This window comes from Triticum aestivum, chromosome 7D (assembly GCF_018294505.1).
Source record: "Triticum aestivum cultivar Chinese Spring chromosome 7D, IWGSC CS RefSeq v2.1, whole genome shotgun sequence".
In the NCBI taxonomy this organism is placed as follows: domain Eukaryota; kingdom Viridiplantae; phylum Streptophyta; class Magnoliopsida; order Poales; family Poaceae; genus Triticum; species Triticum aestivum.
In genome coordinates this window covers 327,218,718-327,235,819 of record NC_057814.1, presented here as the reverse complement: position 1 = coordinate 327,235,819, position 17,102 = coordinate 327,218,718, and positions in this window count along the sequence as shown.

Below are 17,102 nucleotides of genomic sequence, written 5' to 3'. Positions count from 1 at the left end.
TGGACGACGGCGAGGCCGAGGAAGGGGACGACGCGGAGCCGGGGAAGACGCGGCAGTGGAAGCCCACGCGGAGAGGAGTACGAGGGTTCACTGGTTCGGCTGCGGTGTGAGGCTGCCGTCGCCGCAGGGCCTGGCCAGCGGTGGGAAAAGTAGGGGCGGTGAGGCCTCCGCGGTAGCACAGCCGGCCACGGGAGGCAGGAGCATGCGGCACGACCGGCGCTGCTTTGGGCGGCTGGAGCAAGAAGAACAGAGGTTGAAGAAGCACTACGGCCGTTGGATGGACATCGTACGGTCACTGGAGCTAGAATCGTTCATATTGACTAAGTTGACAAAGCCCTTCGTCCCCGTCAACTTAGTAGGCCCACAAGTCAGCCTCCCACCAAGGTGGGTCCCAGCTAGCCTGGGGAGTATTCATTTTTTCGTGCGTAATAAGGAGGCACTTCCGGTGGGTCCGAGCTGACAGCGGGGGGAACGTTTTTTTCGCGAAATACGGTGGCCCGTCAGGTGGGTCCCAGCAGTCAGGGGCAAACGTTTTTTTCGCAAAATACGGTGGCCCGTCCAGTGGGTCCCTGTTGTCAGTTGGAGGAATCATTATTTTCCGCGTAATAAGGAGGCACTTACTTGCTGTGGCCGTGGACCCAGCTGAGAGTATACTTCCGATGGAAGTCGTTCCTTGACCACGTTGACCTTACCGCGTTCCGTTGCATGCATGCGTCCATGGGCGTGGTGCGTCCCCACTGTCAGCCTCTCACGTACAGTCATCTTCCGATGACTCTCGGTTGTTGACCACGTTGACCACACCGTGCCGAGCGCACCCAGACTGGAACGACCCGGAGATGGGGAAGACGGGGCAGTGGAGTCGCAGATGGAGAGGAGTGGGAAACTTCACTAGTTCGGGTGCACGGCAGCACAGCCGCGGTGTCGCCCACGGGAGACAGGAGCAAGAACAGAGGTTGGAGAAGGAGCACGGCTGTTGGATTAACATCCAACGGTCCAGCTGCTAGAATCATTTGTTGATTAAGTTGACAAAGCCGTGCGTACATGTCCACTTAGTAGGCCCACAAGTCAGTCACCAAATCTGACGGGTCCCAGCTGTCAATGGGATGAATATTTTTTTTCACAAAACAAGGAGGCACTTCCTTCCGTGCGAAGATACAACCGGTGGGTCCCAGCTGTCAGGTGGAGAAACATTTTTTTAGCTTAATAAGGAGGAACTTTCCTTGCGTGCGACCATGGACCTCGTGGGTCCCAGCCGTCAGGCTCTCCACATACAGTCCTCTTCCGATGACTCTCGTTTGTTGACCACGCCGCACCGAACACAGTGAGGCGGTGGACGACGGCGAGGCCCCGGACGGGAACGACTCGGAGATGGGAAAACGCGGCAGTGGAGTCGCAGATTGAGAGGAGGAGAAGGGTTATAACTGGTTCTGTTGCGGTGTCGGGCTGTAGTCTGTGGAGAATAACAGGAGGTGTCGAAGGGTGGAGGGATAGCCTGGCCGACGGTGGGGTAGCACTTCGCAGCGATGCGTGCTAAGCAGAGCCGCTAGCCGCAGGAGGCCGGACCAGGTGGTCCCGGCGACGCTGGAGGAAGAAGACGAGAGATTGAAGGTGCATGCCGCCGTTGGATATAAATCCAATGGTTGTGGATGACACAATCATTTGTTGACCAAGTTGACAACGCCCTGCGTAGGCTTCGACCTATTGGCCCACATGTCAGCCTGCAAAAATGTGGCATATATTTAACCCATGTTTTCTAGAATGTACAGTCCATTTGCTGGGCTGGGTGAACAAATAATTTCGCGTCAATCAGGCCCATTTATATTTTCTAAGAAATTCCAGCCCATTTGCACTTCCTTGAAATACACGTATTAGGTGGGCTCGTTATATATATAATGTTATGTTAGAAGGAGCAATTAATATCAAAGAATAAACTGGAGAGGCACATTTTTTATATATATAATTAAGAAATTAGCGAGTTATTGCTCAAAATAAAAATGAGCGCGTTATTATTAAATTGGTCCTTAAAATCTTCGCAAGCTTTTGTACGCAATCACCAGGATTTTCCTTGCCTGTGAGTCAAAAACAACCAGGATTTTCCTTGCCAACTTCCGTTAAACATTTACTTTTATAAGTTAATAACACATGGGATGTTTTTATAATGTATATATAAGTCTCTATAAAATATACGATAGTAGTAATAATATAAATATATAGAATGTGTTTAGAAGGGAAAACATAAATTGGACACAACATTACTTTTATAAGAGACCTGCGTTTTATACCCCACAGTAGGCATACTAACAAGTTCACACACAAATACAACAGAAAAGGTAAACATTCATATCAAACTCAGGTTCACAGGACACGTTCATATTCATAGCCAACATTCACTATCAACAACTCAAAAGATTCATATATACACAAGCTCAGCATATCTATGCATCCAAATGATTGATAGATCACACGACAATATTCATACATAATTCACAAAAAGATTCAGATATACACATGTTCAGTATGTTTATGCATCCAAATGATTGAGATCACAGCCAATATGATCCATGGACGAACTTTAATTACCTAGGGTACAGACTGGTAAATGGTGTTCAATCGGAGGTACTTCTTGCTAAAATTAGTTCTTGTACGAGTAAACTTTCGAGTACATAAGAGGCAGCACAGACAATCTGAACTTTGCTTGTAGGTTTATCCTCAAATAGTGGCCTCGTGCCGAGGGAGGTTTGAGCAACTTGGCCACTACTTTCATCCAACTAGTTTACTGGCTCATCTTGGTCCTGTATCTCGCCAAAATTCTACATTGCAGACGAGAAAGGAGGCGGTTGAGAAAATGAACCACCCAATTTTTTGTGCAGTTCAACTGTGGAGCATCCTTGGCGTGCAGACTGATTAAGTGCCAGATGAATATACGCGTCAACCAACTTGTCTGGAATCTTTAGACTCCATGCCATATAGTTCGCTACCATATGTGCCGATAACCAAAAGGCACAAGTTGGGGCCAAAGACTGGACTGTGTTTTTCTGGGCTATGCACCAAGCAATATTTTTGGCGTTCACTCTCCTAATACTTGGAGTTTGACAATTGGTTGACGCCAGTTGATACTCAAATGAATATAGGCACTTCTTGTCAACATCGATGCTTGTCTGAGTGAACTTTGGAGTACATAGCAGCAGCATAAGTACCTGTCCATCTGATCATTTTGTGCAGTTCTACTGAAATCACCCGATGTAATGATTTGCCTGCGAGTTCAGGCTCCAAATTACTCCTTTATGAAATCGGCAAATAGTAGCACAATATCAAATTACCAATACATATGATAGGCACAATAATCAGGATAAAGACCAGTACCAACCTGTGTGAGGTAGCATATCAATTACTATTTCCTTTGACTGGAAGCCGAGATAAGCCAAGCGACTGACAGCAAAAGAAGAAGGCAAGCGGAGATTAGCGACTGACAGGAAAGGACGGAAGCTGTCGAGGCAATGAAGCACCCAAAGTTTTTGTGCAGTTCCACCAAAATCGAGCATCCCTGTTGGCACATATATTGAGAGAGTGAGATTACTGTAATAGTGGGACTAGTTGATGAAACATACACTAACAAATAGAAGCACCCTCATTATCTTAATGGGTAAAGTTAGCAACATAGTAGTCTTACTTAAAGAGAGGTATTAGTTTATTTAATCAGTGCCAATTAGCTCAACTCAACACTCAAAGCATTGCCATTTATCATAGGTTGCAAAACTTTAACGTGCAAAGATAAAGGAGTTTCTCATGACAGTAGCACGATACAAATAGAGATGACAGCAAACTAATATGGATGAAGGCCTTAGGCCCGTACCAACCTGAGAAAAAAAGCTTATTCATGTAGTCCCATAAGAGATGATAAAGCACTCACTGGAATCACACAATGGTATATATTTGTGTGCACTTCAAATGTATGGTTGAAATCACTCTTGTTTACGAGTGCTGAGATTATATCGAAAGATTATCAAGAACTTCCAGCAGAGTTAAAGCACTGGCTGGGATACAGCTCATTGTATTGTCTTGTGTAGTTCCACTAAAATGTATGATTGGCACAACATGATCCCTGTTTGCACAAGTAGGAACAAGGTGAAACCTTCATTAGCTTAGTGAGAAAGGATAGGAAGACATTAGCATATTACTCAAACAGTAGCATCAAATTCTTGATGGACAATACGCAAAACATTGCCTCATTGAACCAAATGGCAATAAATTGACATGCAAAACAATATCACTATTATGTTATGACACTAATAATATTCCCTCCCTGCTCCACCACATGATTCACCTCCATAGACAAACATACACATGTACATGATTCAGCATAGGGTCCTACTAAAGATTTGTTTAACTCCAACAGGAAAATTAGGCAGTAATAAATTAGTGGTACTTAAGTACTCCTAATTAATTAAGTGAGACAGCAGAAGTGGAAGGGCTCCCTGGAGGATCGTCTCACATGTAAGATAGTCATTGCCGGAGCCCTTGAATGGCCTCGACTGAGGCCTCTGGCTTCAGCAAGATCGCCTTGGCACTGTTTATTCTTCTTCTTCCTCCTCTTCATGCTCTGTTTCCCTTTCTCCTCACCAGTTGGTGAAACCAAGTACATGATTGGCCTTCTAATTCAGAATTGGTTTTGTCAGTGAGGGAGTACAAGTGTACTAGTAAAAAACAGCATTATTTTCTCATGGCAGTCAGAAAATAGAGATGAACACATGCATTAAATATCATTCTTACCTAAAGGATGGTTATGGCGCCAATATGTATGATGAGGATTGGAACACAGATCTCCCTTTGTGCAGTTCCACCAAAATGAACCAACTGTTCCATTCTGACATTCCAGTTAAATAGCACAAAAGTCACTTCTTTTAAGAAGAGTTTTGTGCAGTGCACCAAAAGGTCACAACAGCAACCAGGTGAATTGGATATCCCTGTTTGCACAAGAAGGCACAGAGGAAACAGTCAGAGTCTCAAACAATTACAGGCAAAAACATTTGGCTAAACTTGTCATGGCTTATAACAGTGGCATGGCTTCATTTTTACCAGGGACATTAGATTAAGAACAGCTAAGGCTGCGTTTGGTGCAGTATTTTCGTTGGAACACAATTCCTACGGTATTCTTTCCCTTCCAACCGTTCGGAACACGGGAAAGGTGAATAGTGTTTCATAGGAAAGCTGGTCTGGTAGTACTGATTCCATAGGATTAGAAACATCCACGCGCTGCTCATTTTTTGGGCGGAAGCCCGAGGCAGGCGCTCGCTGCCATGCGTTAGACAGGTTGCTGCGCTGTGTTGCTGGAATAAAAAATCAACCTATGTGTGGTACGTGAGGTGAGGACAAGAGTAGTCACTATGCAGCTGAATAAACAAATAGCATCTCATACTGCCAAGCATGCTACTCTAAAAAAACAAATATGTACATTTCGTAGTCCATCCGAACACATTCTCTTGAGAGTTTCCTCCGGTTCGCTGTTCCATAGTTTTATACCTACATTCCTTTCCTATTCCTCTATTTTCACCAAGACCTATGTTTTCTGCCCCTTTATTCCGAACGAAGCCTAAATATTTGGTATAAGGGCATGGGACAGTGGGTGCACCGGCAGTCCAGCACCATGTACGTAAACAGGGGCATAAAGTGGTGATTCATAGTTTGTTGCCCCGAGAAACAAACATCTAAGAAACATATCTAGGTTGGTCCCATTTTTGTTCACTCTAGCCACCTACTCCTATGTGTGGATAGCAAATCTAGTCCTGGTCATACCACTATGTACAGCGTTACCCCTATATTTCCCTTTTCGACCAAGAGACCGGTTGGATGACCAGTCTGTACTACTTTCACCCCCTTTCCTTCCTGTTTGTACCAAGTCCGATGTACATACTAAATTCCCCCACCCCCACTTTATTTCTTGTTTGAACCAAGTACTCCCTCCGTCCAGAATTACTTGTCATCAAAATGGATGTGTCTAGAACTAAAATACATCTAGATACATCCATTTCAATGACAAGTATTTTCGGACGGAGGGAGTACAAGATCGACTCCATGAAGTAGCTTTACCTCTAACAATAGAAGAAAAAAATATGTGACGTTGGACCATCCGATGGAGAGGGGCTGAGAGGTAGAAAATGATGCACATGCAGCGACGTAGCAAGCTGGGGAAGTAGAGCTAAGGCGGTTTCGAACGAAGATATACCTGAAGGTCGTTGGGATGTGGATAGGTGGGCGGCGGGAGGCCGGATCCGCCCACAGGCAACGACAAAGGGATCGGAGGACCTCCCGCGCCGGCGCTCGGCCAGAGATAACGGTGCGGCCGGCAGTGGGTCTCCTCCCTCGCTGTCGACGACGGCCTAAACGCTGCCCCTCCTCCCCTTCACCAGCGGAGGGGGATACGTCCGGATCTGTAACCAGCGGTGAGGATAGAAAGCCAATGTTTTTTGAAGGGAGAAAGACAGTGTTACTACCCCTATCTTGTTTAGATCTGGAGAGGATGAGAGTGTGTGAATAGAGCAACCCTAGCAAGCAAGCGCGGAGGCTCCGGCCTATATATACGTAGTGGGGTAGTTTTCCATTTTCACTCCATCAAAACAATCGTTTAAAATTGTGTACTACTACATGCCAGGTCACGTTTTTTTAGTTGTTGATTGTTTTTTGAGATAGCTACCTGCTTGTTCCAAGTGGTGTTACAGTGTGCCAGGTCGCACTTTGTATCGTTCAAGTCTGGTACTACAAGTCCCTCCTTTAAATGAACAACCACCCCCTCGTAAAAATTGTGAACAAGCCCACAGCTAAAATTAGCGGAAACGTGGGTTGCCCCAACATGCATTATTATTTATATTTTCTACTCCCTCCATTCCTAAATATAAGTCTTTTTATAAGCCACACCTAAGACAAGAATTTTTTTATTAGCAGTGAACCCCACATGTCATAGACACAAAAATTGTGGCAAGATTCCCTTAGGCAAGCCAAAGTGTGTCTAACAATTTGAGCAACTCAGGTTAGGCAAGTGTGGAAAGTGTGGGAAAAATAATGTGGCAACATAAGAGAAACATAGTCACAATCCAAACAGCCCCGTAATTTTTTGTGACATGCATGAAAATTTGGTTAGTTAAATTTATAGTCAAAATTTGGCAAGGTGCATCAAATCAACACATGCAAGTATCAAAAGGAAAGTCATGGCATGCATGCATGCGTTGTACTCCTTCCGTTTCCAAATATAAGTCTTTTTAGAGATTGCGACAAGTGACTACATACGAAGCAGAATATGTCTACTCCTACTACGAAGTATCCCATTTGAAATGTGTAAAAAGACTTATATCGAGTGCAGTGCTTTGATGCGTTGCGTAAACTCGTACAAGACCGAGAAATTTGATTACTACAACGCCCTCTCCCTCGCGTACTAAGCTCCGGTGCCTTAACTGCACCTACCTTTGGCTGCATGACAGGAGGGCCAACCACCTGTTGGGCCCACCTGTCATAGACGCAAAGGCAGGAGTAGTAAGTAGAAGCTTTCGCTACACGCTATCCCTCCCGCACGAGGTGGACGGACATGCAACAGTGGATTCGATACTGTAGAAGTAGGAGTAACATCATTGTTCGTCTTCTCGAAGAGGCGAAGAGCCAAGCACAACCCGAACGTGGCAGTTGCGAACGCTCGCGTGGTGCGGTTCCTTGGAGTACTAGCCAGGCTCTTGCATGAGACAAAATTGCTATTGTTTAACAATTAAACTCCATTATACATTGGTTGATACTCATTCTGCATAGGTCCACGCGCTTAGCACCGTTTCCTCCTGGGGTCACCAATGTTTATTTGCTAATTAATAGCATTGCATGCAATGAACTAGCCATTGCAAGTCATTAAAAGCATGCACACCTCTCATCTCTTATTGGTTGATATGTCAAGAAACAAGAAACAAGGTAGAAGTTAATGCACCGCGCCTAAGTGTTTTGGGACTATTTGGTTTTCGTAAGATGACTTACACACCTAGACGGAGGGAGTAGTATAGCCCTGTAAACCGGAAAGGAGTATTTGCCTTTCTAGAGATTTCAACAAGTGACTAGACTACACCGTGTGCAGTACTCCCTCCCTTCCGGTTTATAGGGCTCAAATCTCAAATCTCATGAACCAAGGAATTTTGCGATTGGAGGAATGTATCTCATACTTTACAAAACTACCCTAATAAAACTCATGCATTAATTACGTAGTTCTCTCGTTTTCCTCTCCGCCTTGGTCGTGGTGCACAATATTGAGCACTCCTATATGACTAGCCGCTCTATCTACATGTGGGACATTTCAAAGCATCCGGGCCCGCGTGCCATCCACCAAATCATAGCGAGGTGCTACAGTCGAGACTCACCTGTCACCCCGGTGTGGCCGTCATGACCCGTCATATCACAAAACCCACACCTTTACCAGCAGTGGTAAGGTGGCCTCCAAGTTGGACTGGACAAAGCAACCATCATTTCACTAGAACGCTCGTTCAAGCCCTTTCTTCCCTTTCCTGAAGAAAACCTCACTCCAGGCTACTCACTTCTGCCATTTTTCTTCTGTACCGATGAAGGAAAGGTGGGTGAATCAGTTATGCTGCTATATTTTCATTCCAACAATCTTCTTTTTGCGAAGCACCGACCGATTCTCACATCCTATTCTTTTCCCGTTTTCATTGCGATTGTGGTTTCCTTTCGATTGCTTTTTGTTTGTCAGTTCATTGATGGATCCTGGAGCACTAGGCAAAGAGTTGCCGGCGGACAACCCACTGGAGACAGCGTTCTCCAGGAAGCGAGCACCGACCAACGAGTTGACCATGTTGGCGGGCCAACCCATGGAGACGAAGAACTCCAAGAAACAAGCACTGGCCAAAGAGTTGCGGACATTGGCGGACGAACTCCTCAAAGAAAGTTGGAAGAACAGCAAGGGCCCCACCGTGCCTACCCCAGGAACTCTGATTGCCACCTATGTGAGGCTCAAGACCGAGTTTGAGGAGATAGTCGCCATTGAGAAGCAGTATTCCCCTGGCAAGGTGATGGCCCCCATCGAGGACGAGGAGATGGCCCCGGAGGGACGAGATCCCTCAGTGAGCTGCACAAGGTAAAAAATAATGGCTTATTACCATAGTTGTGGTTTTTGATTATTTGCAATGTGCTTGCTAATATGTTAGGGCTGTGCAGGTGCTGGTGGACGTCCTTGATGATTCCGATGTCGTGGCCCATCCTGTTGGCATCGCCTCGGAGATCGATTCCGATGCCTCTGTCCATCCTGTGGACATCGCCCCAGAGATCGATTCCGATGTCGCGGTCAGTCCTGTGGACATCGCCCCATAAATCGATTCCCATGCCGCTGTCCGTGCTGTGGTCATTGCCCGAGAGATCGATGAGAAGAAATAGTTGGTCGCGCTAATCCTTCAGGGTAGTTTGCATTGCCCTGTGTTTAATTACTAGAACGATGCGTGTTATCAAACCATCTTAGGGCTAGTGCACTGTCTTGTGTGGGCGGATCTTGCTACTTTTGCTTGATAGTGAATCATGCGAACCCTCTCCGAGTTATGGAAACAGATGTATCCTCAGCAGCTTTTGATGTAATATATGGCATGCTTAGATGTAAGTTTGAACTGTTTATCATATTAGCAGGGCTTGTTTGATGATTCTTGGTGTTAGTAGGCTAGCTACTGTGCGAGCTATAGTACTTGCAAAACACTCACCGAAGAGAAAAGTTGGGGCTGATGAGCTCGTGGTACGCTTATACTTATCCCTCGTCGATCGACCAATAGCCCTAGCTCCTAAAATTGTAGGCTTAGCGATCGATCAGACAATAGTCGACATACATTCAGGCCTCATTTGGTTCATAGGGTAGGAAAATCATAGCAAAGGTACAAAGAACGTGCAACACAAAATCATAGCAGTGCAGAGACGTAATCCCTCCGTTCCAAAATAGATGACCTAGGCGGGCTAGTTTGGCCTAGTGGGTTTCAGTGATATGACGTGGTACAGTGCCGTCCAGTCTTCGCGTGTGGTAGCAGTATTGCGGGTACAGTAAGTTTTCTTGAAGCGGAATTCAACGAAGTCATGATGGTTCCTTCGTCCGAACAACTTATAGTGGGAAAGGTTGGGCCTGCGATACGACCGGGGTAGACCAGGATAATTTTGTGCATGGCAGGTGGACCAGGATGGTCGATGTCCCACATGTCGGCGAATGAAAGTATTCTTTCCGATATAGAGGACGAGCAATGAGTATTCATTGTTTATTTTTGATGAAAGCTATTGTCTCCACTGTTACGATGGAGGAGTGTGAAACACGGCAGCCCAGTGAACTTGGCATGTGCACCACTCCCTCCTTCCTCATGTAATGCCCAGGTTACAGCTTTTTCTCACTTCCTCTCTATCTATTTCCTCTCAAATGTTTTTTACCTTTCTTTTTTTAAGACACAATTGTTTTTTATGCCTTTTTTTAGAATTATTTTTTTATACCTAGGAGCACGTGTAGAGACGGGCTCTTGCAGAGCCCACTCCTTGACTTTGTCAATGCCTCTCTCTCCTCCACATAAGGAGTACCACTTGCTATGCATGCATGCGGCGGGCAGTTGGCGTCTTGAGGGGCCAGGGCGTTAAAGCGGGCTCCGGAAGCGGTCCGGACTCCAGCATGGCCCACCTCAAATTATCACCATATATTTCTTGGAGTCCGTGCGCGGCGGGCGGGCGATCTCTTCTCCCTCCCCCGTTTCTCTCTTCTCAGCCGACACCCGCTGAGCGATTAGATTTCGGATATCGACGGTTTATTCAATTATGGTCCCACATGTTAGTGAAACTGCAAGACAACGCGTGTCCCCTCTGGTGAGCGGCGTGCGAGCCGGACAGTCGGGGTTGCGACGCGTACGAGTCGTAAGTGTGCCGCCTTTTCCTTTAGAACTTGCGAAGCGTAACATTTTCGCGTGATCGATCGATAGAAATCCAGAACAAAATGACGAGGGTGGTGCTTTCCCGCTCGTTAGGCGGGCTAGTTCGAGTGATATGACGTGCTACAATGCCGTCCACTTGCTCCATTTTTATGTAAGCAAGAGTTTACACTCTTACGCGGGAGGAGTGCGAAACACCGCGGATCTGATTTTAATCGAGGGATAACTGTTCCCTGCCAAATAATGGAGGATTGTTAGCGATTATAGCATGATAGTTAGGGCATCCCCAGCGCCGGCCCACAAATTTACATCGGCATCTGTCCGAGGACACTGATGGATGCCATCCGATGCTGCCCGCATACCTTTCAACAACTATATGAACTAACCGGACGAAATTCGTGCAAACAAAGCAAATTTCAAATTAACCAGATGAAATTCATTACATTTTGAAAACTTTTCCTACAAACTGGATGAAATTCATTACATATTTCGCACAAACCGTACTAAAACCTACTGTAAACCTAATCTAAACGATCGCCGCCGCCCGACCACCATGTCCGGCCATGAACCCGAGAAAGTCGGCCATTGCCTTTGCCTCCTCCTCATCCGCCTCGATAACCTCCTCCTCCGGAGCACAAGGTTCTGAAGGTTTCCGCCTCCACGTCGCCGTCAAGCGGCTAATCGGGCGCCGATGTTTACCCCACCAAGCTTGGCGTCGACTGAGTGGAGTAGCGGTGGTCTTCCCGTGACCAGAGCGGCGGCGACCTACCGTGTACTACTCTTCCTCGCTGCCGGCTGCGCCCGCGCACGCGCGCCGGCTTCGTGGTCGTGGCGGAGGAGGGCGGCCGGGGGGTGCCGGCGATCTCCTTCGTTTGCTCCTGCGACAGTACGTCGAAGAGAGCTTTGGAGCGCGCCCGGAGGGGAGCCGCCGATGTCCCTCGTCTGCTCCTGCGACAGTACGTCCAAGAGAGCTTCGGAGCGCCAGGAGGCCATGGTTGAAGTGGTGCCGACAGAAGGAAGGGACCGGAGGAGAATAAGTGTGGGTCTTTGGCTATGGCTGGGAGCGGGGGCTCAAGTTAATATAGAGGGCGAATGGCAATGAGCCGCGGCAGACGGATGGACAACTGGCGCCGGAGTAGGTTCGTCGGGCGTGAATGCGGACGCTGCTTCAGTGACTTAACTGCAGATGTGTTTGGGTTACTGACATGTGGGCCCAACGGGCATCTGGCCCGCATGTCAGTGACACACCAATTGCACCTGCAGTTAATTCCGGTGAATGCGGCATTGACATTCTGGAGAGACGGTGACCGTTTCATGCGGGAAGCGCGCGCTAGCGATGGAAGGGGTTTCGGTGTGCAGTGACACTAAGATCGGTCGCTCACGATAGTACATACTCCGTACCATACTACCATAGTACCCTCTCTAGCCCAGGCTGTTTTATAGATTGTCGTTGTGATGGACGATATACATGAGCAAGGCGGTCCGAGTATGACTGTTGGTGTTGAGCCAGGTGAATACATGCTCGGCGTTCGCGTAGGCCTCCATCAAACGTCTAAACAGTAATGTCAGGCAACGCCGGGGCGCGCAGGTGATGGGCTCGCCGTTTGCGTTGCGCCATGAGCAGGACTTTGATTTAGAGGGCAACGTGCATGCATTAGCATGCTTTGACAGCGTGAGCGTGAGTGTCTGACGCGAAGTATTTCATTTTCATTTGGCTGACGAGGGTGCGCTGCAGCGACGAGTCCGTGGTTTGATTCCCCACATACGCATAATTTTGGTTTTTACAGTATTTCTTTCTCCATTGACAGGTAGGCCCGCGTAGATAGATAAAGAACACGAGCTGATGAGGCTCATGCGGACTGTTTGACTGGTCAACCAGACAAATACGGAGCTATACGCTGAGCCAGTGACCGTGTAATCACCATATCTCGTATACAATGATCAAAGTGAGCTATCAAGACAAGTTCGATGACCGCAAATGCATTTTACTCGGTAATAAATGACCAGGATTGAAGGGGAATCCAAGTTTGCTTCGTCTTCTGTCCTTGAGCTCTTCACAAACCAATGCACTATACGGTTGTCCGGCCACTCCACCCCAGAGCTCTCACCAAGCGTCGTTCATGCCACCGCGCCACACACTAACCGGTAAGGCAGCAATGGCATCCCGCCGCGCCGAGTTCCTCGCCGCCCACGACCGCACACAAAATGGTAGGGAAGCGATGGCATCCCGCCATGCCGAGTTCATCGTCGCTCGCGACCTCACAACTATGTGGGAGGAATTTGAAGATGCCAAGGCCGAATGGGCGGTAGAGCAAGAGGCGGCCAAAGCCGCACAGAGGGAGCGGAAAAGTCAGAAAGCACTCAAGAAAATATAGGCCCGCCGCCGCAAGAAAGAAAAGGACGCACGCGCAGCTGCGGAGAGGTCGGCGGAGATCCAAGCACGGTGGGGTGTCGCCGACAAAGCCGGGAAGGAGAACGACGTCGTCTGGCCAGCATGTGAGAAGTAGTAGTACTAGTAGTTAGTGTGTGTGTGTCTGTGTCTGAGTACGAGCATGTACCAGTACTACTAGTTACTACTGTAATTTTTCGAGCAAATTACCAGTACATTAGCCTAGACTGAATGGAAAAATTCCTATCCTAAGCATCAAATGGCATCTCTTTCTCTATAGGAATTGAGATGCATGTCATCTCACTTCCTATGATTTTCATATTCCTATCCTATGAACGAAAGGAGGCCTCTGTTGGAGTAACTACTGTAGCTAGCAGTACTGCTAGTATAGTAATTTTCTTCAAGAAGCGGAATTCAACGAAGTCATGATGGTTCCTTCGTCCGAGCAACTTCAAAGTGGGAAGTGGGCCTGTGATTTGACGGCTCATTAGTCATTGTTACTGCGGTGCGACAACCTGGGTGACTCTCCCTTGGAGTTCTGCGTGCATGGCAAGTGGACCAGGATGGTCGACGTCCCACATGTTGGCGAACGGAAGTATTCTTTCCGATATCGAGGAACAAGGAAACCGCGTGGTATAGTATCACTGCTGATTGGTTCGCAAAAACATAGTATCACTGCCAATTTATAATTATTTTTTATTTTTGATGAATGCTAGCATTTCAACTCTTACGACGAAGGGTGCCAAACACGGCACGTGCTGGATGTCCCACATGTCAGCGAAAGGAGTGGGACATGAACAGCGTGGTAGAGCCCAGCGTAAAAAAATAGCGGGGTAGAGCGTCTCCACTTCTTCCACTTCTGGGTCGGAGACCACACGTAGTAGTACTTAGTGGTATGAACAATACAAAGTGCGACCTGGAGAGAAAGACACGTCTAGTTGGAAGGTCTCGGGGCATACACGTAAACAAATATAAAAGTTAATATGTGCCTCCAACTAATATAGTAGTAGTAGAGTACTTAGGCACGTACTCCATAACATCACCGTGCATTGCACGTACAACATTTAGTGGTAGTACGTAGTAAGAGACAAATGCCGCCCAAGAGTTCCCTTCTCGACCTACTTTTGGGTGTTTGGTAGAGTATATGGAGGGTGCATGAGTCCACACTAGTTTAGCACAAATACACTAGAAGCATGCATGCAGAGAGCATGCATGAAGAGTGGTGTTGAGTTGAGCATGCATGAAGAGGGAACAACTATGCTGAGACGAGAACACAACCAAACACACCCTATATGCCACGCATGTTCATACCATTTGTGCCTTTCTACTTCACTTACTGCGCTACATTACTCAGGTTCGTATGTCCACTCCTGGGTACATGTCCGTCTCGTAGTTCCAGTCCCATGTGTTCTTCATATAGATGGAACGATCCTTGCATAACACGTGCACCTTGATGCTAGATGTCTCGCGTGTTGGCAAAAGGATGAACAAAGCTCACGTAAAAAAATAGAGTGGAAGAACATAGATTCCGGACGACCGAGAAGGAGCAAGGAACCTCGTGGTGGAGCGTCTGCACTCACAATATTTAATATTATTCAGCGATATAAAATTAACCAATCATCTCCACAGTGGACTGGAAGAGTACGAAACACGGCAGCCCAGTGTAGTTACATCATACTAGTACATGGCTAAACCACGCTATCACCATATTTCTTGGCTTCCGTGCGACACCTATCTCTAGTAATCCAACAGCCTGTACCGCTTCTCCCTCCTCGTCTCTATCAAAGTGCGGTGGACTGGCGTTTCTGCCGTCTATTGAGGTCGATTAACTATCACATGTTAGCGACATGCCAAGAGCATTCTAAAAAAAATTCCTTTCACGTTCCGTTTTCAAAAAGAAAAAAATCCTTTCATGTATGAATTTGCCTGTATGCTTTGAGCAACTTGCATGTCCTATACTGCTCCTGTTTGATACTCTAACTTACCTAGAGGTTAGACTAACTCATGACTAACCCTAAACTAACTGTAGCCAAAGAGGTGTTTGGGTGACAGGGTTAGATTGACAATAAATGCACTTCATGGAGAGAGAAAAGAGATTTTTCAGTGGTCCCAATGAGAACTATCTCCAGTTAGCACCTCTTGGGTGGGATAGATTTTTTGGTGGGTTCGGTGCAACTTGCTCCAATTTAAACCCTCATGCTTGGATACTTTAGGGCTATTTGAGCCCCAACTAGCTCAAACTAACTCTAACCCATGGATCCAAACAGGGCCTATGGCCAGTCTCGACGCGGAGCAGTCGCGTGCATCGGGAAGCGGCGCTCTCTCGGCCGTCGCGCCACTTAAAAGCCGGCACCAGTGAGAGGTCGCCTCCGCTCTGGCCGGGCATTAATGCGGCACTGACGCTCCAGGGCGACGCTGACCGTTTCACGCGGGAAGCACACGTTGGCAAGGGAGTATAGGTTTTGAACCGTTTCAGGTGTAGTACTAGTAGTTTGCAAAACTACTCAATTATTACACTCAGTTTCCTAAGAAATTATGGTAAAAAACGTTACCCCACAGCCTGCTTCCCTTCTCCTTCCTCTTCCACCGCCCGCGCACGTCCGCAGGAAGCGACCGTTCAACCCTTATATAGGAGTGCTAGCACAAAAAGATGCATGCATGACCACTAAAATTTCCATATTAAAGCGCCGCTCCGGCGGGAGTATGGCATATGTTGTTACCTTCAGCCGGCCCATGGCTACCGGGCGACGGCGACCAGAGAAGAGGCGGCGGGAGGGGAATGAATGCAGCTACTGTTTGGGTTCGCCTTCCGGCTTAAATAAATGCGCAGCATCACGTGTACCCGCGGGTGCACAAATTGTAACATACGTGTCTGCTTAAGTGGGCGTCACGTAACTGGTGTGTGTGTGTGTGAGAGAGATATTCTGAGAGATAGAGTGCGTGTGTGCGACTCTACTCTTCGGACATGTACTCAACCTTTTGCATCGGGATATCAGTATAATGGTATTTCTTTAGCTAGTGATTTACGTGGCCATGTTAACGTGGTTCTGTCAAAAAAATGTCACTTCCTGCTCGTGATTTGCGTTATATTATTACAAGCAAGATTCTCGTGCATTGCACGGAACATCAATATGCATTTTTTTACAGAACGCCTGTTGTGATTGACCCATGCAGGAGTAATCCCATGTGTAAAAACTAATGATATCTCGAGAATTTTATCGGAAAACTGGTATCTCGAGAATGTCATCGAAAAAATGAAAGATGAGAGATAAGGCGAGGAGGAGTGGAGCGTGGTGGCGACTGGTGGTCGGAATGGGCGGAGGCATGGGGATGGACGGTGCCGGCAGGCGGCAGCGGCCACCATGCATGCTAGATTGTTCCAGAGACTTATTCCTTTTTTAATTGCTGAGCAATGAGGTTGCGGGAGATAATGATGTGGAGAGAGGTGCGGGTATCTTTTGTAAAATTATCATAGTTTGCTTTCTATCCTCAGATATAGATCATACGGTCTGTATTACAAGATGGCAGGCACACCATCACCGCCAACTCATTTTTTATAAGGGTACAGATGATAAGTTTGCTGACTACTAAAGTAAAGTGGAATTTGTCCATGTTATGCAAGTAAATAAAGGTGATTGTTTATCATACGGGTAAGGTTGGATGAAGGGTGGTAGGAACAAATGCTCCGCCTAGAGCATGTGTGTGAGAGATGGAGTCTTAGTGTTTGTGTGGGGTGTGTGTGTGTGTGAGAGAGAGAGAGAGAGAGGAGAGAGAGATGGAGTCTTAGTTTGTGTGTG